Source organism: Heterodontus francisci, unplaced genomic scaffold, assembly GCF_036365525.1.
Source record: "Heterodontus francisci isolate sHetFra1 unplaced genomic scaffold, sHetFra1.hap1 HAP1_SCAFFOLD_128, whole genome shotgun sequence".
NCBI lineage: Eukaryota > Metazoa > Chordata > Chondrichthyes > Heterodontiformes > Heterodontidae > Heterodontus > Heterodontus francisci.
In genome coordinates, this window is record NW_027141423.1 from 3975552 (window position 1) to 3997283 (window position 21732).

Here is a 21732-nt window from a genome sequence, read left to right on the forward strand (position 1 = left end):
TTTGTTACTGTGTGTCAGTGTTTCTCTATGTTACTGGGTGTCAGTGTGTGTTTGTTTGTGTTACTGTGTGTCAGTGTGTGTCTGTGTTACTTTATGTAATTGTATGTCTTTGTTTCTTGGTGTCAGTGTATGTCTGTGTTACTTGGTGTAAGTGTGTGTCTTTGTTACTTGGTGTAATTGTATGTCTTTGTAACTTGCTGTCAGTGTATGTCTGTGTTACTTGGTGTAAGTGTATGTCTTTGTTACTTGGTGTAAGTGTATGTCTTTGTTACTTGGTGTCAGTGTATGTCTTTGTTACTTGGTGTAAGTGTGTGACTGTGTTACTGGGTATCAGTGTATGTCTTTGTGACTTGGTGTCAGAGTATGCCTTTGTTACTGGGTGTCAGTGTATGTCTTTGTTACTTGGTGTCAGAGTATGGCTGTGTTAATTGGTGTAAGTGTGTGTCTGTGTTCCTGGGTATCAGTGTCTGTCTTTGTTACTTGGTGTATTTGTCTGTCTTTGTTACTTGGTGTAATTGTATGTCTTTGTAACTTGGTGTAAGTGTGTGTTTGTGTTACTTGGTGTCAGTGTATGTCTTTGTTACTTGGTGTAAGTGTGTGTCTGTGTTACTGGATATCAGTGTCTGTCTTTGTTACTTGGTGTCTATGTCTGTCTTTGTTACTTGGTGTAAGTGTGTGTCTGTGTTACTGGGTAACAGTGTATGTCTTTGTTACTTGGTGTCAGTGTATGTCTGTGTTACTTGGTGTAAGTGTGTGACTTTGTTACTTGGTGTAATTGTATGTCTTTGTTACTTGGTATCAGTGCATGTCTTTGTGACTTGGTGTCAGTGTATGTCTTTGTTACTGGGTGTCAGTGTATGTCTGTGTTACTTGGTGGAAGTGTGTGTCTTTGTTACTTGGTGTAATTGTATGTCCTTGTTACTTGGTATCAGTGCATGTCTTTGTGACTTGGTGTCAGTGTATGTCTTTGTTACTGGGTGTCAGTGTGTGTCTTTGTGACTTGGTGTCAGTGTATGTCTTTGTTACTTGGTGTAAGTGTGTGTCTGTGTTACTGGGTATCAGTGTATGTCTTTGTTACTTGGTGTAGGTGTGCGTCTGTGTTACTGGGTATCAGTGCATGTCTTTGTTACATGGTGTCAGTGTATGTCTGTGTTACTTGGTGTAATTGTATGTCTTTGTTACTTGGTGTCAGTGTATGTCAAAATACTTGGTGTTAGTGTATGTCTTTGCTACTTGGTGTAATTGTCTGTCTTTGTTACTTGGTGTCAGTGTATGTCTGTGTTACTTGGTGTAAGTGTGTGTCTTTGTGACTTGGTGTAAGTGTATGCCTTTGTTACTTGGTGTCTGTGTATGTCTTTGTTAATTGGTGTCAGTGTATGTCTGTGTTACTGGGTATCAGTGTATGTCTTTGTTACTTGGTGTCAGTGTATGTCTTTGTTACTTGGTGTCTATGTCTGTCTTTGTTACTTGGTGTAAGTGTGTGTCTGTGTTACTGGGTAACAGTGTATGTCTTTGTTACTTGGTGTCAGTGTATGTCTGTGTTACTTGGTGTAAGTGTGTGACTTTGTTACTTGGTGTAATTGTATGTCTTTGTTACTTGGTATCAGTGCATGTCTTTGTGACTTGGTGTCAGTGTATGTCTTTGTTACTGGGTGTCAGTGTATGTCTGTGTTACTTGGTGGAAGTGTGTGCCTTTGTTACTTGGTGTAATTGTATGTCTGTGTTACTTGGTGTAAGTGTGTGTCTGTGTTACTGGATATCAGTGTATGTCTTTGTTACTTGGTGTAAGTGTGTGTCTGTGTTACTGGGTATCAGTGTATGTCTTTGTGAAGTGGTGTCAGTGTATGTCTTTGTTACTGGGTGTCAGTGTATGTCTTTGTGACTTGGTGTCAGTGTGTGTCTCTGTTAGTCTTTGTTACTTGGTGTCAGTGTCTGTCTGTGTATGTCTTTGTTACTGTGTGTCAGTGTTTCTCTATGTTACAGGGTGTCAGTGTGTGTTTGTTTGTGTTTCTGGGTGTCAGTGTGTGTCTGTGTTACTTTTTCTAATTGTATGTCTTTGTTACTTGGTGTCAGTGGATGTCTTTGTTACTTGGTGTCATGTGTTTGTCTTTGTTACTTGGTGTAAGTATGTGTCTGTGTTACTGGGTATCAGTGTATGTCTTTGTGACTTGGTGTCAGTGTATGTCTTTGTTACTGGGTGTCAGTGTATGTCTTTGTTACATGGTGTAAGTGTGTGTCTGTGTTACTGGGTATCAGTGTATGTCTTTGTTTCTTGGTGTCAGTGTATGTCTTTGTTACTGGGTATCAGTGCATGTCTTTGTTACATGGTGTCAGTGTGTGTCTTTGTGACTTGGTGTCAGTGTATGTCTTTGTTACTTGGTGCAAGTGTGTGTCTGTGTTACTAGGTATCAGTGTGTGTCTTTGTAACTTGATGTAAGTGTGTGTCTGTGTTACTGTGTATCAGTGCATGTCTTTGTTACATGGTGTCAGTGTATGTCTGTGTTACTTGGTGTAAGTGTGTGTCTTTGTTACTTGGTATCAGTGTATGTCTTTGTCACTTGGTGTAAGTGTGTGTCTGTGTTACTGGGTGTCGGTGTATGTCTTTGTTACTTGGTGTCAGTGTATGTCTGCGTTAATTGGTGTAAGTGTGTGTCTTTGTTACTTGGTGTAATTGTATGTCTTTGTTTCTTGGTGTCAGTTTCCGTCTTTGTAACTTGGTGTAAGTGTGTGTCTGTGTTTCTGGGTATCAGTGTCTGCCTTTGTTACTTGGTGTCAGTGTCTGTCTTTGTTACTAGGTGTAAGTGTTTTTCTGTGTTACCTGGTGCAAGTGTGTGTCTGTGTTACTTGGTATCATTGTATGTCTGTGTTACTTGGTGGAAGTGTGTGTCTTTGTTACTTGGTGTAATTGTATGTCCTTGTTACTTGGTATCAGTGCATGTCTTTGTGACTTGGTGTCAGTGTATGTCTTTGTTACTGGGTGTCAGTGTGTGTCTTTGTGACTTGGTGTCAGTGTATGTCTTTGTTACTTGGTGTAAGTGTGTGTCTGTGTTACTGGGTATCAGTGTATGTCTTTGTTACTTGGTGTAGGTGTGCGTCTGTGTTACTGGGTATCAGTGCATGTCTTTGTTACATGGTGTCAGTGTATGTCTGTGTTACTTGGTGTAATTGTATGTCTTTGTTACTTGGTGTCAGTGTATGTCAAAATACTTGGTGTAAGTGTATGTCTTTGCTACTTGGTGTAATTGTCTGTCTTTGTTACTTGGTGTCAGTGTATGTCTGTGTTACTTGGTGTAAGTGTGTGTCTTTGTTACTTGGTGTAAGTGTATGCCTTTTTTACTTGGTGTCTGTGTATGTCTTTGTTACTTGCTGTCAGTGTATGTCTGTGTTACTGGGTATCAGTGTATGTCTTTGTTACTTGGTGTCAGTGTATGTCTTTGTTACTTGGTGTCTATGTCTGTCTTTGTTACTTGGTGTAAGTGTGTGTCTGTGTTACTGGGTAACAGTGTATGTCTTTGTTACTTGGTGTCAGTGTATGTCTGTGTTACTTGGTGTAAGTGTGTGACTTTGTTACTTGGTGTAATTGTATGTCTTTGTTACTTGGTATCAGTGCATGTCTTTGTGACTTGGTGTCAGTGTATGTCTTAGTTACTGGGTGTCAGTGTATGTCTGTGTTACTTGGTGGAAGTGTGTGCCTTTGTTACTTGGTGTAATTGTATGTCCTTGTTACTTGGTATCAGTGCATGTCTTTGTGACTTGGTGTCAGTGTATGTCTTTGTTACTGGGTGTCAGTGTGTGTCTTTGTGACTTGGTGTCAGTGTATGTCTTTGTTACTTGGTGTAAGTGTGTGTCTGTGTTACTGGGTATCAGTGTATGTCTTTGTTACTTGGTGTAGGTGTGCGTCTGTGTTACTGGGTATCAGTGCATGTCTTTGTTACATGGTGTCAGTGTATGTCTGTGTTACTTGGTGTAATTGTATGTCTTTGTTACTTGGTGTCAGTGTATGTCAAAATACTTGGTGTAAGTGTATGTCTTTGCTACTTGGTGTAATTGTCTGTCTTTGTTACTTGGTGTCAGTGTATGCCTGTGTTACTTGGTGTCAGTGTATGTCTTTGTTACTTGGTGTAAGTGTATGCCTTTGTTACTTGGTGTCTGTGTATGTCTTTGTTACTTGGTGTCAGTGTATGTCTGTGTTACTGGGTATCAGTGTATGTCTTTGTTACTTGGTGTCAATGTATGTCTTTGTTACTTGGTGTAAGTGTGTGTCTGTGTTACTGGGTGTCAGTGTATGTCTTTGTTACTGTGTGTCAGTGTCTGTCTTTGTGACTTGGTGTCAGTGTATGTCTTTGTTACTTGGTGTCAGTGTATGTCTGTGTTACTTGGTGTAAGTGTGTGTCTGTGTTACTGGATATCAGTGTATGTCTTTGTTACTTGGTGTAAGTGTGTGTCTGTGTTACTGGGTATCAGTGTATGTCTTTGTGAAGTGGTGTCAGTGTATGTCTTTGTTACTGGGTGTCAGTGTATGTCTTGGTGACTTGGTGTCAGTGTGTGTCTCTGTTAGTCTTTGTTACTTGGTGTCAGTGTCTGTCTGTGTATGTCTTTGTTACTGTGTGTCAGTGTTTCTCTATGTTACAGGGTGTCAGTGTGTGTTTGTTTGTGTTTCTGGGTGTCAGTGTGTGTCTGTGTTACTTTTTCTAATTGTGTGTCTTTGTTACTTGGTGTCAGTGGATGTCTTTGTTACTTGGTGTCAGTGTTTGTCTTTGTTACTTGGTGTAAGTATGTGTCTGTGTTACTGGGTATCAGTGTATGTCTTTGTGACTTGGTGTCAGTGTATGTCTTTGTTACTGGGTGTCAGTGTATGTCTTTGTTACATGGTGTAAGTGTGTGTCTGTGTTACTGGGTATCAGTGTATGTCTTTGTTTCTTGGTGTCAGTGTATGTCTTTGTTACTGGGTATCAGTGCATGTCTTTGTTACATGGTGTCAGTGTGTGTCTTTGTGACTTGGTGTCAGTGTATGTCTTTGTTACTTGGTGCAAGTGTGTGTCTGTGTTACTAGGTATCAGTGTATGTCTTTGTTACTTGATGTAAATGTGTGTCTGTGTTACTGTGTATCAGTGAATGTCTTTGTTACATGGTGTCAGTGTATGTCTGTGTTACTTGGTGTAAGTGTGTGTCTTTGTTACTTGGTGTCAGTGTATGTCTTTGTTACTTGGTGTAAGTGTGTGTCTATGTTAGTTGGTGTAAGTGTGTTTCGGTGTTACTTGGTATCAGTGTATGTCTTTGTCACTTGGTGTAAGTGTGTGTCTGTGTTACTGGGTATCAGTGTCTGCCTTTGTTACTTGGTGTCAGTGTCTGTCTTTGTTACTAGGTGTAAGTGTTTTTCTGTGTTATCTGGTGCAAGTGTGTGTCTGTGTTACTTGGTATCAGTGTATGTCTTTGTTACTTGGTGTAAGTGTGTGTCTGCGTTACTTGGTAACAGTGTATGTCCTTGTTACTTGGTCTCAGTGTATGTCTGTGTTACTTGGTGTAAGTGTGTGTCTCTGTTACTTGGTGTAATTGCATGTCTTTGTGACTTGGTATCAGTGTATGTCTTTGTGACTTGGTGTCACTGCATGTCTTTGATACTGGGTGTCAGTGTGTGTCTTTGTGACTTGGTGTCAGTGTATGTCTTTGTTACTTGGTGTCAGTCTATGTCTGCGTTACTTGGTGTAAGTGTTTGTCTTTGTTACTTGGTGTCAGTGTATGTATTTGTTACTTGGTTTAAGTGTGTGTCTGTGTTACTGGGTATCAGTTTATGTCTTTGTTACTTGGTGTCAGTGTATGTCTTTGTGACTTGTTGTCAGTGTATGTCTTTGTTACTGGGTGTCACTGTATGTCTTTGTGACTTTGTGTCAGTGTATGTCTTCGTTACTGGGTGTCAGTTTATGTCTTTGTTACTTGGTGTCAGTGTATGTCTTTGTGACTTTGTGTCTGTGTATGTCTTTGTTACTGGGTGTCACTGTATGTCTTTGTGAATTTGTGTCAGTGTATGTCTTGGTTACTGGGTGTCAGCTTATGTCTTTGTTACTTGGTGTCAGTGTATGTCTTTGTGCCTTGGTGTCAGTGTATGTCTGTGTTACTTGGTGTAAGTGTGTGTCTTTGTTACTTGGTGTAAGTGTGTGTCTGTGTTACTGGGTATCAGTGTATGTCTTTGTTACTTGGAGTCAGTGTATGTCGTCGTTACTTGGTGTATGTGTGTGTCTGTGTTACTGGGTGTCAGTGTATGTCTTTGTTACTTGGTGTCAGTGTATGTCTGTGTTGCTTGGTGTAAGTGTGTGTCCTTGTTACTTGGTGTCAGTGGATGTCTTTGTTACTTGGTGTCAGAGTTTGTCTTTCTTACTTGGTGTCAGTGTGTGTCTGTGTTACTGGGCAGCAGTGTATGTCTTTGTGACTTGGTGTCAGTGTATGTCTTTGTTACTGGGTGTCAGTGTATGTCTTTGTTACTTGGTGTAAGTGTGTGTCTGTGTTACTGGGTATCAGTGTATGTCTTTGTTTCTTGGTGTCAGTGTATGTCTTTGTTACATGGTGTCAGTGTATGTCTTTGTTACTGGGTATCAGTGCATGTCTTTGTTACTTGATGTAAGTGTGTGTCTGTGTTACTAGGTATCAGTGTATGTCTTTGTTACTTGGTGTAAGTGTGTGTCTGTGTTACTGGCTATCAGTGCATGTCTTTGTTACATGGTGTCAGTGTATGTCTGTGTTACTTGGTGTAAGTGTGTGTCTTTGTTACTTGGTGTAATTGTATGTCTTTGTTACTTGTTGTCAGTGTATGTCTGTGTTACTTGGTGTAAGTGTATGTCTTTGTTACTTGGTGTCAGTGTATGTCTTTGTTTCTTGGTGTAAGTGTGTGTCTGTGTTACTTGGTGGAAGTGTGTGCCTGTGTTACTTGTTATCTGTGTATGTCTTTGTTACTTGGTGTAAGTGTGTGTCTGTGTTACTGGGTAACAGTGTATGTCTTTGTTACTTGGTGTCAGTGTATGTCTGTGTTGCTTGGTGTAAGTGTTTGTCTTTGTTACATGGTGTAAGTGTATGTCTTTGTTACTTGGTGTCATTGTATGTCTGTGTTACTTTGTGTAAGTATACGTCTTTGTTACTTGGTGTCAGTGTTTGTCTTTGTTACATTGTGGAAGTGTGTGTCTGCGTTACTGGGTATCAGTGTATGTCTTTGTGACTTGGTGTCAGTGTATGTCTTTGTTACTGGGTGTCAGTGTATGTCTTTGTGACTTGGTGTCAGTGTGTGTCTCTGTTAGTCTTTGTTACTTGGTGTCAGTGTCTGTCTGTGTATGTCTTTGTTACTGTGTGTCAGTGTTTCTCTATGTTACTGGGAGTCAGTGTGTGTTTGTTTGTGTTACTGGGTGTCAGTGTGTGTCTGTGTTACTTTTTGTAATTGTATGTCTTTGTTTCTTGGTGTCAGTGGATGTCTTTGTTACTTGGTGTCAGTGTTTGTCTTTCTTACTTGGTGTAAGTGTGTGTCTGTGTTACTTGGTATCAGTGTATGTCTCTGTGACTTGGTGTCAGTGTATATCTTTGTTACTGGGTGTCAGTGTATGTCTTTGTTACTTGGTGTAAGTGTGTGTCTGTGTTACTGGGTATCAGTGTATGTCTTTGTTTCTTGGTGTCAGTGTATGTCTTTGTTACTTGGTGTCAGTGTATGTCTTTGTTACTGGGTATCAGTGCATGTCTTTGTTACATGGTTTCAGAGTGTGTCTTTGTGACTTGGTGTCAGTGTATGTCTTTGTGACTTGGTGTAAGTGTGTGTCTGTTTTACTAGGTATCAGTGTATGTCTTTGTTACTTGGTGTCAGTGTATGTCTTTGTTACTGGGTGTCAGTGTATGTCTTTGTGACTTGGTGTCAGTGTGTGTCTCTGTTAGTCTTTGTTACTTGGTGTCAGTGTCTGTCTGTGTATGACTTTGTTACTGTGTGTCAGTGTTTCTCTATGTTACTGGGTGTCAGTGTGTGTTTGTTTGTGTTACTGTGTGTCAGTGTGTGTCTGTGTTACTTTATGTAATTGTATGTCTTTGTTTCTTGGTGTCAGTGTATGTCTGTGTTACTTGGTGTAAGTGTGTGTCTTTGTTACTTGGTGTAATTGTATGTCTTTGTAACTTGCTGTCAGTGTATGTCTGTGTTACTTGGTGTAAGTGTATGTCTTTGTTACTTGGTGTAAGTGTATGTCTTTGTTACTTGGTGTCAGTGTATGTCTTTGTTACTTGGTGTAAGTGTGTGACTGTGTTACTGGGTATCAGTGTATGTCTTTGTGACTTGGTGTCAGAGTATGCCTTTGTTACTGGGTGTCAGTGTATGTCTTTGTTACTTGGTGTCAGAGTATGGCTGTGTTAATTGGTGTAAGTGTGTGTCTGTGTTCCTGGGTATCAGTGTCTGTCTTTGTTACTTGGTGTATTTGTCTGTCTTTGTTACTTGGTGTAATTGTATGTCTTTGTAACTTGGTGTAAGTGTGTGTTTGTGTTACTTGGTGTCAGTGTATGTCTTTGTTACTTGGTGTAAGTGTGTGTCTGTGTTACTGGATATCAGTGTCTGTCTTTGTTACTTGGTGTCTATGTCTGTCTTTGTTACTTGGTGTAAGTGTGTGTCTGTGTTACTGGGTAACAGTGTATGTCTTTGTTACTTGGTGTCAGTGTATGTCTGTGTTACTTGGTGTAAGTGTGTGACTTTGTTACTTGGTGTAATTGTATGTCTTTGTTACTTGGTATCAGTGCATGTCTTTGTGACTTGGTGTCAGTGTATGTCTTTGTTACTGGGTGTCAGTGTATGTCTGTGTTACTTGGTGGAAGTGTGTGTCTTTGTTACTTGGTGTAATTGTATGTCCTTGTTACTTGGTATCAGTGCATGTCTTTGTGACTTGGTGTCAGTGTATGTCTTTGTTACTGGGTGTCAGTGTGTGTCTTTGTGACTTGGTGTCAGTGTATGTCTTTGTTACTTGGTGTAAGTGTGTGTCTGTGTTACTGGGTATCAGTGTATGTCTTTGTTACTTGGTGTAGGTGTGCGTCTGTGTTACTGGGTATCAGTGCATGTCTTTGTTACATGGTGTCAGTGTATGTCTGTGTTACTTGGTGTAATTGTATGTCTTTGTTACTTGGTGTCAGTGTATGTCAAAATACTTGGTGTAAGTGTATGTCTTTGCTACTTGGTGTAATTGTCTTTCTTTGTTACTTGGTGTCAGTGTATGTCTGTGTTACTTGGTGTAAGTGCGTGTCTTTGTGACTTGGTGTAAGTGTATGCCTTTGTTACTTGGTGTCTGTGTATGTCTTTGTTACTTGGTGTCAGTGTATGTCTGTGTTACTGGGTATCAGTGTATGTCTTTGTTACTTGGTGTCAGTGTATGTCTTTGTGACTTGGTGTCAGTGTGTGTCTCTGTTAGTCTTTGTTACTTGGTGTCAGAGTCTGTCTGTGTATGTCTTTGTTACTGTGTGTCAGTGTTTCTCTATGTTACTGGGAGTCAGTGTGTGTTTGTTTGTGTTACTGGGTGTCAGTGTGTGTCTGTGTTACTTTTTGTAATTGTATGTCTTTGTTTCTTGGTGTCAGTGGATGTCTTTGTTACTTGGTGTCAGTGTTTGTCTTTCTTACTTGGTGTAAGTGTGTGTCTGTGTTACTTGGTATCAGTGTATGTCTCTGTGACTTGGTGTCAGTGTATATCTTTGTTACTGGGTGTCAGTGTATGTCTTTGTTACTTGGTGTAAGTGTGTGTCTGTGTTACTGGGTATCAGTGTATGTCTTTGTTTCTTGGAGTCAGTGTATGTCTTTGTTACTTGGTGTCAGTGTATGTCTTTGTTACTGGGTATCAGTGCATGTCTTTGTTACATGGTTTCAGAGTGTGTCTTTGTGACTTGGTGTCAGTGTATGTCTTTGTGACTTGGTGTAAGTGTGTGTCTGTTTTACTAGGTATCAGTGTATGTCTTTGTTACTTGGTGTCAGTGTATGTCTTTGTTACTGGGTGTCAGTGTATGTCTTTGTGACTTGGTGTCAGTGTGTGTCTCTGTTAGTCTTTGTTACTTGGTGTCAGTGTCTGTCTGTGTATGACTTTGTTACTGTGTGTCAGTGTTTCTCTATGTTACTGGGTGTCAGTGTGTGTTTGTTTGTGTTACTGTGTGTCAGTGTGTGTCTGTGTTACTTTATGTAATTGTATGTCTTTGTTTCTTGGTGTCAGTGTATGTCTGTGTTACTTGGTGTAAGTGTGTGTCTTTGTTACTTGGTGTAATTGTATGTCTTTGTAACTTGCTGTCAGTGTATGTCTGTGTTACTTGGTGTAAGTGTATGTCTTTGTTACTTGGTGTAAGTGTATGTCTTTGTTACTTGGTGTCAGTGTATGTCTTTGTTACTTGGTGTAAGTGTGTGACTGTGTTACTGGTTATCAGTGTATGTCTTTGTGACTTGGTGTCAGAGTATGCCTTTGTTACTGGGTGTCAGTGTATGTCTTTGTTACTTGGTGTCAGAGTATGGCTGTGTTAATTGGTGTAAGTGTGTGTCTGTGTTCCTGGGTATCAGTGTCTGTCTTTGTTACTTGGTGTATTTGTCTGTCTTTGTTACTTGGTGTAATTGTATGTCTTTGTAACTTGGTGTAAGTGTGTGTTTGTGTTACTTGGTGTCAGTGTATGTCTTTGTTACTTGGTGTAAGTGTGTGTCTGTGTTACTGGATATCAGTGTCTGTCTTTGTTACTTGGTGTCTATGTCTGTCTTTGTTACTTGGTGTAAGTGTGTGTCTGTGTTACTGGGTAACAGTGTATGTCTTTGTTACTTGGTGTCAGTGTATGTCTGTGTTACTTGGTGTAAGTGTGTGACTTTGTTACTTGGTGTAATTGTATGTCTTTGTTACTTGGTATCAGTGCATGTCTTTGTGACTTGGTGTCAGTGTATGTCTTTGTTACTGGGTGTCAGTGTATGTCTGTGTTACTTGGTGGAAGTGTGTGTCTTTGTTACTTGGTGTAATTGTATGTCCTTGTTACTTGGTATCAGTGCATGTCTTTGTGACTTGGTGTCAGTGTATGTCTTTGTTACTGGGTGTCAGTGTGTGTCTTTGTGACTTGGTGTCAGTGTATGTCTTTGTTACTTGGTGTAAGTGTGTGTCTGTGTTACTGGGTATCAGTGTATGTCTTTGTTACTTGGTGTAGGTGTGCGTCTGTGTTACTGGGTATCAGTGCATGTCTTTGTTACATGGTGTCAGTGTATGTCTGTGTTACTTGGTGTAACTGTATGTCTTTGTTACTTGGTGTCAGTGTATGTCAAAATACTTGGTGTAAGTGTATGTCTTTGCTACTTGGTGTAATTGTCTGTCTTTGTTACTTGGTGTCAGTGTATGTCTGTGTTACTTGGTGTAAGTGTGTGTCTTTGTTACTTGGTGTAAGTGTATGCCTTTGTTACTTGGTGTCTGTGTATGTCTTTGTTACTTGGTGTCAGTGTATGTCTGTGTTACTGGGTATCAGGGTACGTCTTTGTTACTTGGTGTCAGTGTATGTCTTTGTTACTTGGTGTCTATGTCTGTCTTTGTTACTTGGTGTAAGTGTGTGTCTGTGTTACTGGGTAACAGTGTATGTCTTTGTTACTTGGTGTCAGTGTATGTCTGTGTTACTTGGTGTAAGTGTGTGACTTTGTTACTTGGTGTAATTGTATGTCTTTGTTACTTGGTATCAGTGCATGTCTTTGTGACTTGGTGTCAGTGTATGACTTTGTTACTGGGTGTCAGTGTATGTCTGTGTTACTTGGTGGAAGTGTGTGCCTTTGTTACTTGGTGTAATTGTATGTCCTTGTTACTTGGTATCAGTGCATGTCTTTGTGACTTGGTGTCAGTGTATGTCTTTGTTACTGGGTGTCAGTGTGTGTCTTTGTGACTTGGTGTCAGTGTATGTCTTTGTTACTTGGTGTAAGTGTGTGTCTGTGTTACTGGGTATCAGTGTATGTCTTTGTTACTTGGTGTAGGTGTGCGTCTGTGTTACTGGGTATCAGTGCATGTCTTTGTTACATGGTGTCAGTGTATGTCTGTGTTACTTGGTGTAATTGTATGTCTTTGTTACTTGGTGTCAGTGTATGTCAAAATACTTGGTGTAAGTGTATGTCTTTGCTACTTGGTGTAATTGTCTGTCTTTGTTACTTGGTGTCAGTGTATGTCTGTGTTACTTGGTGTAAGTGTGTGTCTTTGTTACTTGGTGTAATTGTATGTCTTTGTAACTTGCTTCAGTGTATGTCTGTGTTACTTGGTGTAAGTGTATGTCTTTGTTACTTGGTGTAAGTGTATGTCTTTGTTACTTGGTGTCAGTGTATGTCTTTGTTACTTGGTGTAAGTGTGTGACTGTGTTACTGGGTATCAGTGTATGTCTTTGTGACTTGGTGTCAGAGTATGCCTTTGTTACTGGGTGTCAGTGTATGTCTTTGTTACTTGGTGTCAGAGTATGGCTGTGTTAATTGGTGTAAGTGTGTGTCTGTGTTCCTGGGTATCAGTGTCTGTCTTTGTTACTTGGTGTATTTGTCTGTCTTTGTTACTTGGTGTAATTGTATGTCTTTGTAACTTGGTGTAAGTGTGTGTTTGTGTTACTTGGTGTCAGTGTATGTCTTTGTTACTTGGTGTAAGTGTGTGTCTGTGTTACTGGATATCAGTGTCTGTCTTTGTTACTTGGTGTCTATGTCTGTCTTTGTTACTTGGTGTAAGTGTGTGTCTGTGTTACTGGGTAACAGTGTATGTCTTTGTTACTTGGTGTCAGTGTATGTCTGTGTTACTTGGTGTAAGTGTGTGACTTTGTTACTTGGTGTAATTGTATGTCTTTGTTACTTGGTATCAGTGCATGTCTTTGTGACTTGGTGTCAGTGTATGTCTTTGTTACTGGGTGTCAGTGTATGTCTGTGTTACTTGGTGGAAGTGTGTGTCTTTGTTACTTGGTGTAATTGTATGTCCTTGTTACTTGGTATCAGTGCATGTCTTTGTGACTTGGTGTCAGTGTATGTCTTTGTTACTGGGTGTCAGTGTGTGTCTTTGTGACTTGGTGTCAGTGTATGTCTTTGTTACTTGGTGTAAGTGTGTGTCTGTGTTACTGGGTATCAGTGTATGTCTTTGTTACTTGGTGTAGGTGTGCGTCTGTGTTACTGGGTATCAGTGCATGTCTTTGTTACATGGTGTCAGTGTATGTCTGTGTTACTTGGTGTAATTGTATGTCTTTGTTACTTGGTGTCAGTGTATGTCAAAATACTTGGTGTAAGTGTATGTCTTTGCTACTTGGTGTAATTGTCTGTCTTTGTTACTTGGTGTCAGTGTATGTCTGTGTTACTTGGTGTAAGTGTGTGTCTTTGTGACTTGGTGTAAGTGTATGCCTTTGTTACTTGGTGTCTCTGTATGTCTTTGTTAATTGGTGTCAGTGTATGTCTGTGTTACTGGGTATCAGTGTATGTCTTTGTTACTTGGTGTCAGTGTATGTCTTTGTTACTTGGTGTCTATGTCTGTCTTTGTTACTTGGTGTAAGTGTGTGTCTGTGTTACTGGGTAACAGTGTATGTCTTTGTTACTTGGTGTCAGTGTATGTCTGTGTTACTTGGTGTAAGTGTGTGACTTTGTTACTTGGTGTAATTGTATGTCTTTGTTACTTGGTATCAGTGCATGTCTTTGTGACTTGGTGTCAGTGTATGTCTTTGTTACTGGGTGTCAGTGTATGTCTGTGTTACTTGGTGGAAGTGTGTGCCTTTGTTACTTGGTGTAATTGTATGTCTGTGTTACTTGGTGTAAGTGTGTGTCTGTGTTACTGGATATCAGTGTATGTCTTTGTTACTTGGTGTAAGTGTGTGTCTGTGTTACTGGGTATCAGTGTATGTCTTTGTGAAGTGGTGTCAGTGTATGTCTTTGTTACTGGGTGTCAGTGTATGTCTTTGTGACTTGGTGTCAGTGTGTGTCTCTGTTAGTCTTTGTTACTTGGTGTCAGTGTCTGTCTGTGTATGTCTTTGTTACTGTGTGTCAGTGTTTCTCTATGTTACAGGGTGTCAGTGTGTGTTTGTTTGTGTTTCTTGGTGTCAGTGTGTGTCTGTGTTACTTTTTCTAATTGTATGTCTTTGTTACTTGGTGTCAGTGGATGTCTTTGTTACTTGGTGTCATGTGTTTGTCTTTGTTACTTGGTGTAAGTATGTGTCTGTGTTACTGGGTATCAGTGTATGTCTTTGTGACTTGGTGTCAGTGTATGTCTTTGTTACTGGGTGTCAGTGTATGTCTTTGTTACATGGTGTAAGTGTGTGTCTGTGTTACTGGGTATCAGTGTATGTCTTTGTTACATGGTGTCAGTGTGTGTCTTTGTGACTTGGTGTCAGTGTATGTCTTTGTTACATGGTGTCAGTGTGTGTCTTTGTGACTTGGTGTCAGTGTATGTCTTTGTTACTTGGTGCAAGTGTGTGTCTGTGTGACTAGGTATCAGTGTGTGTCTTTGTTACTTGATGTAAGTGTGTGTCTGTGTTACTGTGTATCAGTGCATGTCTTTGTTACATGGTGTCAGTGTATGTCTGTGTTACTTGGTGTAAGTGTGTGTCTTTGTTACTTGGTATCAGTGTATGTCTTTGTCACTTGGTGTAAGTGTGTGTCTGTGTTACTGGGTGTCGGTGTATGTCTTTGTTACTTGGTGTCAGTGTATGTCTGCGTTAATTGGTGTAAGTGTGTGTCTTTGTTACTTGGTGTAATTGTATGTCTTTGTTTCTTGGTGTCAGTTTCCGTCTTTGTAACTTGGTGTAAGTGTGTGTCTGTGTTTCTGGGTATCAGTGTCTGCCTTTGTTACTTGGTGTCAGTGTCTGTCTTTGTTACTAGGTGTAAGTGTTTTTCTGTGTTACCTGGTGCAAGTGTGTGTCTGTGTTACTTGGTATCAGTGTATGTCTTTGTTACTTGGTGTAAGTGTGTGTCTGCGTTACTGGGTAACAGTGTATGTCCTTGTTACTTGGTCTCATTGTATGTCTGTGTTACTTGGTGGAAGTGTGTGTCTTTGTTACTTGGTGTAATTGTATGTCCTTGTTACTTGGTATCAGTGCATGTCTTTGTGACTTGGTGTCAGTGTATGTCTTTGTTACTGGGTGTCAGTGTGTGTCTTTGTGACTTGGTGTCAGTGTATGTCTTTGTTACTTGGTGTAAGTGTGTGTCTGTGTTACTGGGTATCAGTGTATGTCTTTGTTACTTGGTGTAGGTGTGCGTCTGTGTTACTGGGTATCAGTGCATGTCTTTGTTACATGGTGTCAGTGTATGTCTGTGTTACTTGGTGTAATTGTATGTCTTTGTTACTTGGTGTCAGTGTATGTCAAAATACTTGGTGTAAGTGTATGTCTTTGCTACTTGGTGTAATTGTCTGTCTTTGTTACTTGGTGTCAGTGTATGTCTGTGTTACTTGGTGTAAGTGTGTGTCTTTGTTACTTGGTGTAAGTGTATGCCTTTTTTACTTGGTGTCTGTGTATGTCTTTGTTACTTGGTGTCAGTGTATGTCTGTGTTACTGGGTATCAGTGTATGTCTTTGTTACTTGGTGTCAGTGTATGTCTTTGTTACTTGGTGTCTATGTCTGTCTTTGTTACTTGTTGTAAGTGTGTGTCTGTGTTACTGGGTAACAGTGTATGTCTTTGTTACTTGGTGTCAGTGTATGTCTGTGTTACTTGGTGTAAGTGTGTGACTTTGTTACTTGGTGTAATTGTATGTCTTTGTTACTTGGTATCAGTGCATGTCTTTGTGACTTGGTGTCAGTGTATGTCTTTGTTACTGGGTGTCAGTGTATGTCTGTGTTACTTGGTGGAAGTGTGTGCCTTTGTTACTTGGTGTAATTGTATGTCCTTGTTACTTGGTATCAGTGCATGTCTTTGTGACTTGGTGTCAGTGTATGTCTTTGTTACTGGGTGTCAGTGTGTGTCTTTGTGACTTGGTGTCAGTGTATGTCTTTGTTACTTGGTGTAAGTGTGTGTCTGTGTTACTGGGTATCAGTGTATGTCTTTGTTACTTGGTGTAGGTGTGCGTCTGTGTTACTGGGTATCAGTGCATGTCTTTGTTACATGGTGTCAGTGTATGTCTGTGTTACTTGGTGTAATTGTATGTCTTTGTTACTTGGTGTCAGTGTATGTCAAAATACTTGGTGTAAGTGTATGTCTTTGCTACTTGGTGTAATTGTCTGTCTTTGTTACTTGGTGTCAGTGTATGCCTGTGTTACTTGGTGTCAGTGTATGTCTTTGTTACTTGGTGTAAGTGTATGCCTTTGTTACTTGGTGTCTGTGTATGTCTTTGTTACTTGGTGTCAGTGTATGTCTGTGTTACTGGGTATCAGTGTATGTCTTTGTTACTTGGTGTCAATGTATGTCTTTGTTACTTGGTGTAAGTGTGTGTCTGTGTTACTGGGTGTCAGTGTATGTCTTTGTTACTGTGTGTCAGTGTCTGTCTTTGTATCTTGGTGTCAGTGTATGTCTTTGTTACTTGGTGTCAGTGTATGTCTGTGTTACTTGGTGTAAGTGTGTGTCTGTGTTACTGGATATCAGTGTATGTCTTTGTTACTTGGTGTAAGTGTGTGTCTGCGTTACTGGGTATCAGTGTATGTCTTTGTGAAGTGGTGTCAGTGTATGTCTTTGTTACTGGGTGTCAGTGTATGTCTTTGTGACTTGGTGTCAGTGTGTGTCTCTGTTAGTCTTTGTTACTTGGTGTCAGTGTCTGTCTGTGTATGTCTTTGTTACTGTGTGTCAGTGTTTCTCTATGTTACAGGGTGTCAGTGTGTGTTTGTTTGTGTTTCTGGGTGTCAGTGTGTGTCTGTGTTACTTTTTCTAATTGTGTGTCTTTGTTACTTGGTGTCAGTGGATGTCTTTGTTACTTGGTGTCAGTGTTTGTCTTTGTTACTTGGTGTAAGTATGTGTCTGTGTTACTGGGTATCAGTGTATGTCTTTGTGACTTGGTGTCAGTGTATGTCTTTGTTACTGGGTGTCAGTGTATGTCTTTGTTACATGGTGTAAGTGTCTGTCTGTGTTACTGGGTATCAGTGTATGTCTTTGTTTCTTGGTGTCAGTGTATGTCTTTGTTACTGGGTATCAGTGCATGTCTTTGTTACATGGTGTCAGTGTGTGTCTTTGTGACTTGGTGTCAGTGTATGTCTTTGTTACTTGGTGCAAGTGTGTGTCTGTGTTACTAGGTATCAGTGTATGTCTTTGTTACTTGATGTAAATGTGTGTCTGTGTTACTGTGTATCAGTGAATGTCTTTGTTACATGGTGTCAGTGTATGTCTGTGTTACTTGGTGTAAGTGTGTGTCTTTGTTACTTGGTGTCAGTGTATGTCTTTGTTACTTGGTGTAAGTGTTTTTCTGTGTTACTGGGTATCAGTGTCTGCCTTTGTTACTTGGTGTCAGTGTCTGTCTTTGTTACTAGTTGTAAGTGTTTTTCTGTGTTACCTGGTGCAAGTGTGTGTCTGTGTTACTTGGTATCAGTGTATGTCTTTGTTACTTGGTGTAAGTGTGTGTCTGCGTTACTTGGTAACAGTGTATGTCCTTGTTACTTGGTCTCAGTGTATGTCTGTGTTACTTGGTGTAAGTGTGTGTCTCTGTTACTTGGTGTAATTGCATGTCTTTGTGACTTGGTATCAGTGTATGTCTTTGTGACTTGGTGTCACTGCATGTCTTTGATACTGGGTGTCAGTGTGTGTCTTTGTGACTTGGTGTCAGTGTATGTCTTTGTTACTTGGTGTCAGTCTATGTCTGCGTTACTTGGTGTAAGTGTTTGTCTTTGTTACTTGGTGTCAGTGTATGTATTTGTTACTTGGTTTAAGTGTGTGTCTGTGTTACTGGGTATCAGTTTATGTCTTTGTTACTTGGTGTCAGTGTATGTCTTTGTGACTTGTTGTCAGTGTATGTCTTTGTTACTGGGTGTCACTGTATGTCTTTGTGACTTTGTGTCAGTGTATGTCTTCGTTACTGGGTGTCAGTTTATGTCTTTGTTACTTGGTGTCAGTGTATGTCTTTGTGACTTTGTGTCTGTGTATGTCTTTGTTACTGGGTGTCACTGTATGTCTTTGTGAATTTGTGTCAGTGTATGTCTTGGTTACTGGGTGTCAGCTTATGTCTTTGTTACTTGGTGTCAGTGTATGTCTTTGTGCCTTGGTGTCAGTGTATGTCTGTGTTACTTGTTGTAAGTGTGTGTCTTTGTTACTTGGTGTAAGTGTGTGTCTGTGTTACTGGGTATCAGTGTATGTCTTTGTTACTTGGAGTCAGTGTATGTCGTCGTTACTTGGTGTATGTGTGTGTCTGTGTTACTGGGTGTCAGTGTATGTCTTTGTTACTTGGTGTCAGTGTATGTCTGTGTTGCTTGGTGTAAGTGTGTGTCCTTGTTACTTGGTGTCAGTGGATGTCTTTGTTACTTGGTGTCAGAGTTTGTCTTTCTTACTTGGTGTCAGTGTGTGTCTGTGTTACTGGGCAGCAGTGTATGTCTTTGTGACTTGGTGTCAGTGTATGTCTTTGTTACTGGGTGTCAGTGTATGTCTTTGTTACTTGGTGTAAGTGTGTGTCTGTGTTACTGGGTATCAGTGTATGTCTTTGTTTCTTGGTGTCAGTGTATGTCTTTGTTACATGGTGTCAGTGTATGTCTTTGTTACTGGGTATCAGTGCATGTCTTTGTTACTTGATGTAAGTGTGTGTCTGTGTTACTAGGTATCAGTGTATGTCTTTGTTACTTGGTGTAAGTGTGTGTCTGTGTTACTGGCTATCAGTGCATGTCTTTGTTACATGGTGTCAGTGTATGTCTGTGTTACTTGGTGTAAGTGTGTGTCTTTGTTACTTGGTGTAATTGTATGTCTTTGTTACTTGTTGTCAGTGTATGTCTGTGTTACTTGGTGTAAGTGTATGTCTTTGTTACTTGGTGTCAGTGTATGTCTTTGTTTCTTGGTGTAAGTGTGTGTCTGTGTTACTTGGTGTAAGTGTGTGCCTGTGTTACTTGTTATCTGTGTATGTCTTTGTTACTTGGTGTAAGTGTGTGTCTGTGTTACTGGGTAACAGTGTATGTCTTTGTTACTTGGTGTCAGTGTATGTCTGTGTTGCTTGGTGTAAGTGTTTGTCTTTGTTACATGGTGTAAGTGTATGTCTTTGTTACTTGGTGTCATTGTATGTCTGTGTTACTTTGTGTAAGTATACGTCTTTGTTACTTGGTGTCAGTGTTTGTCTTTGTTACATTGTGGAAGTGTGTGTCTGCGTTACTGGGTATCAGTGTATGTCTTTGTGACTTGGTGTCAGTGTATGTCTTTGTTACTGGGTGTCAGTGTATGTCTTTGTGACTTGGTGTCAGTGTGTGTCTCTGTTAGTCTTTGTTACTTGGTGTCAGTGTCTGTCTGTGTATGTCTTTGTTACTGTGTGTCAGTGTTTCTCTATGTTACTGGGAGTCAGTGTGTGTTTGTTTGTGTTACTGGGTGTCAGTGTGTGTCTGTGTTACTTTTTGTAATTGTATGTCTTTGTTTCTTGGTGTCAGTGGATGTCTTTGTTACTTGGTGTCAGTGTTTGTCTTTCTTACTTGGTGTAAGTGTGTGTCTGTGTTACTTGGTATCAGTGTATGTCTCTGTGACTTGGTGTCAGTGTATATCTTTGTTACTGGGTGTCAGTGTATGTCTTTGTTACTTGGTGTAAGTGTGTGTCTGTGTTACTGGGTATCAGTGTATGTCTTTGTTTCTTGGTGTCAGTGTATGTCTTTGTTACTTGGTGTCAGTGTATGTCTTTGTTACTGGGTATCAGTGCATGTCTTTGTTACATGGTTTCAGAGTGTGTCTTTGTGACTTGGTGTCAGTGTATGTCTTTGTGACTTGGTGTAAGTGTGTGTCTGTTTTACTAGGTATCAGTGTATGTCTTTGTTACTTGGTGTCAGTGTATGTCTTTGTTACTGGGTGTCAGTGTATGTCTTTGTGACTTGGTGTCAGTGTGTGTCTCTGTTAGTCTTTGTTACTTGGTGTCAGTGTCTGTCTGTGTATGACTTTGTTACTGTGTGTCAGTGTTTCTCTATGTTACTGGGTGTCAGTGTGTGTTTGTTTGTGTTACTGTGTGTCAGTGTGTGTCTGTGTTACTTTATGTAATTGTATGTCTTTGTTTCTTGGTGTCAGTGTATGTCTGTGTTATTTGGTGTAAGTGTGTGTCTTTGTTACTTGGTGTAATTGTATGTCTTTGTAACTTGCTGTCAGTGTATGTCTGTGTTACTTGGTGTAAGTGTATGTCTTTGTTACTTGGTGTAAGTGTATGTCTTTGTTACTTGGTGTCAGTGTATGTCTTTGTTACTTGGTGTAAGTGTGTGACTGTGTTACTGGGTATCAGTGTATGTCTTTGTGACTTGGTGTCAGAGTATGCCTTTGTTACTGGGTGTCAGTGTATGTCTTTGTTACTTGGTGTCAGAGTATGGCTGTGTTAATTGGTGTAAGTGTGTGTCTGTGTTCCTGGGTATCAGTGTCTGTCTTTGTTACTTGGTGTATTTGTCTGTCTTTGTTACTTGGTGTAATTGTATGTCTTTGTAACTTGGTGTAAGTGTGTGTTTGTGTTACTTGGTGTCAGTGTATGTCTTTGTTACTTGGTGTAAGTGTGTGTCTGTGTTACTGGATATCAGTGTCTGTCTTTGTTACTTGGTGTCTATGTCTGTCTTTGTTACTTGGTGTAAGTGTGTGTCTGTGTTACTGGGTAACAGTGTATGTCTTTGTTACTTGGTGTCAGTGTATGTCTGTGTTACTTGGTGTAAGTGTGTGACTTTGTTACTTGGTGTAATTGTATGTCTTTGTTACTTGGTATCAGTGCATGTCTTTGTGACTTGGTGTCAGTGTATGTCTTTGTTACTGGGTGTCAGTGTATGTCTGTGTTACTTGGTGGAAGTGTGTGTCTTTGTTACTTGGTGTAATTGTATGTCCTTGTTACTTGGTATCAGTGCATGTCTTTGTGACTTGGTGTCAGTGTATGTCTTTGTTACTGGGTGTCAGTGTGTGTCTTTGTGACTTGGTGTCAGTGTATGTCTTTGTTACTTGGTGTAAGTGTGTGTCTGTGTTACTGGGTATCAGTGTATGTCTTTGTTACTTGGTGTAGGTGTGCGTCTGTGTTACTGGGTATCAGTGCATGTCTTTGTTACATGGTGTCAATGTATGTCTGTGTTACTTGGTGTAACTGTATGTCTTTGTTACTTGGTGTCAGTGTATGTCAAAATACTTGGTGTAAGTGTATGTCTTTGCTACTTGGTGTAATTGTCTGTCTTTGTTACTTGGTGTCAGTGTATGTCTGTGTTACTTGGTGTAAGTGTGTGTCTTTGTTACTTGGTGTAAGTGTATGCCTTTGTTACTTGGTGTCTGTGTATGTCTTTGTTACTTGGTGTCAGTGTATGTCTGTGTTACTGGGTATCAGTGTACGTCTTTGTTACTTGGTGTCAGTGTATGTCTTTGTTACTTGGTGTCTATGTCTGTCTTTGTTACTTGGTGCAAGTGTGTGTCTGTGTTACTGGGTAACAGTGTATGTCTTTGTTACTTGGTGTCAGTGTATGTCTGTGTTACTTGGTGTAAGTGTGTGACTTTGTTACTTGGTGTAATTGTATGTCTTTGTTACTTGGTATCAGTGCATGTCTTTGTGACTTGGTGTCAGTGTATGACTTTGTTACTGGGTGTCAGTGTATGTCTGTGTTACTTGGTGGAAGTGTGTGCCTTTGTTACTTGGTGTAATTGTATGTCCTTGTTACTTGGTATCAGTGCATGTCTTTGTGACTTGGTGTCAGTGT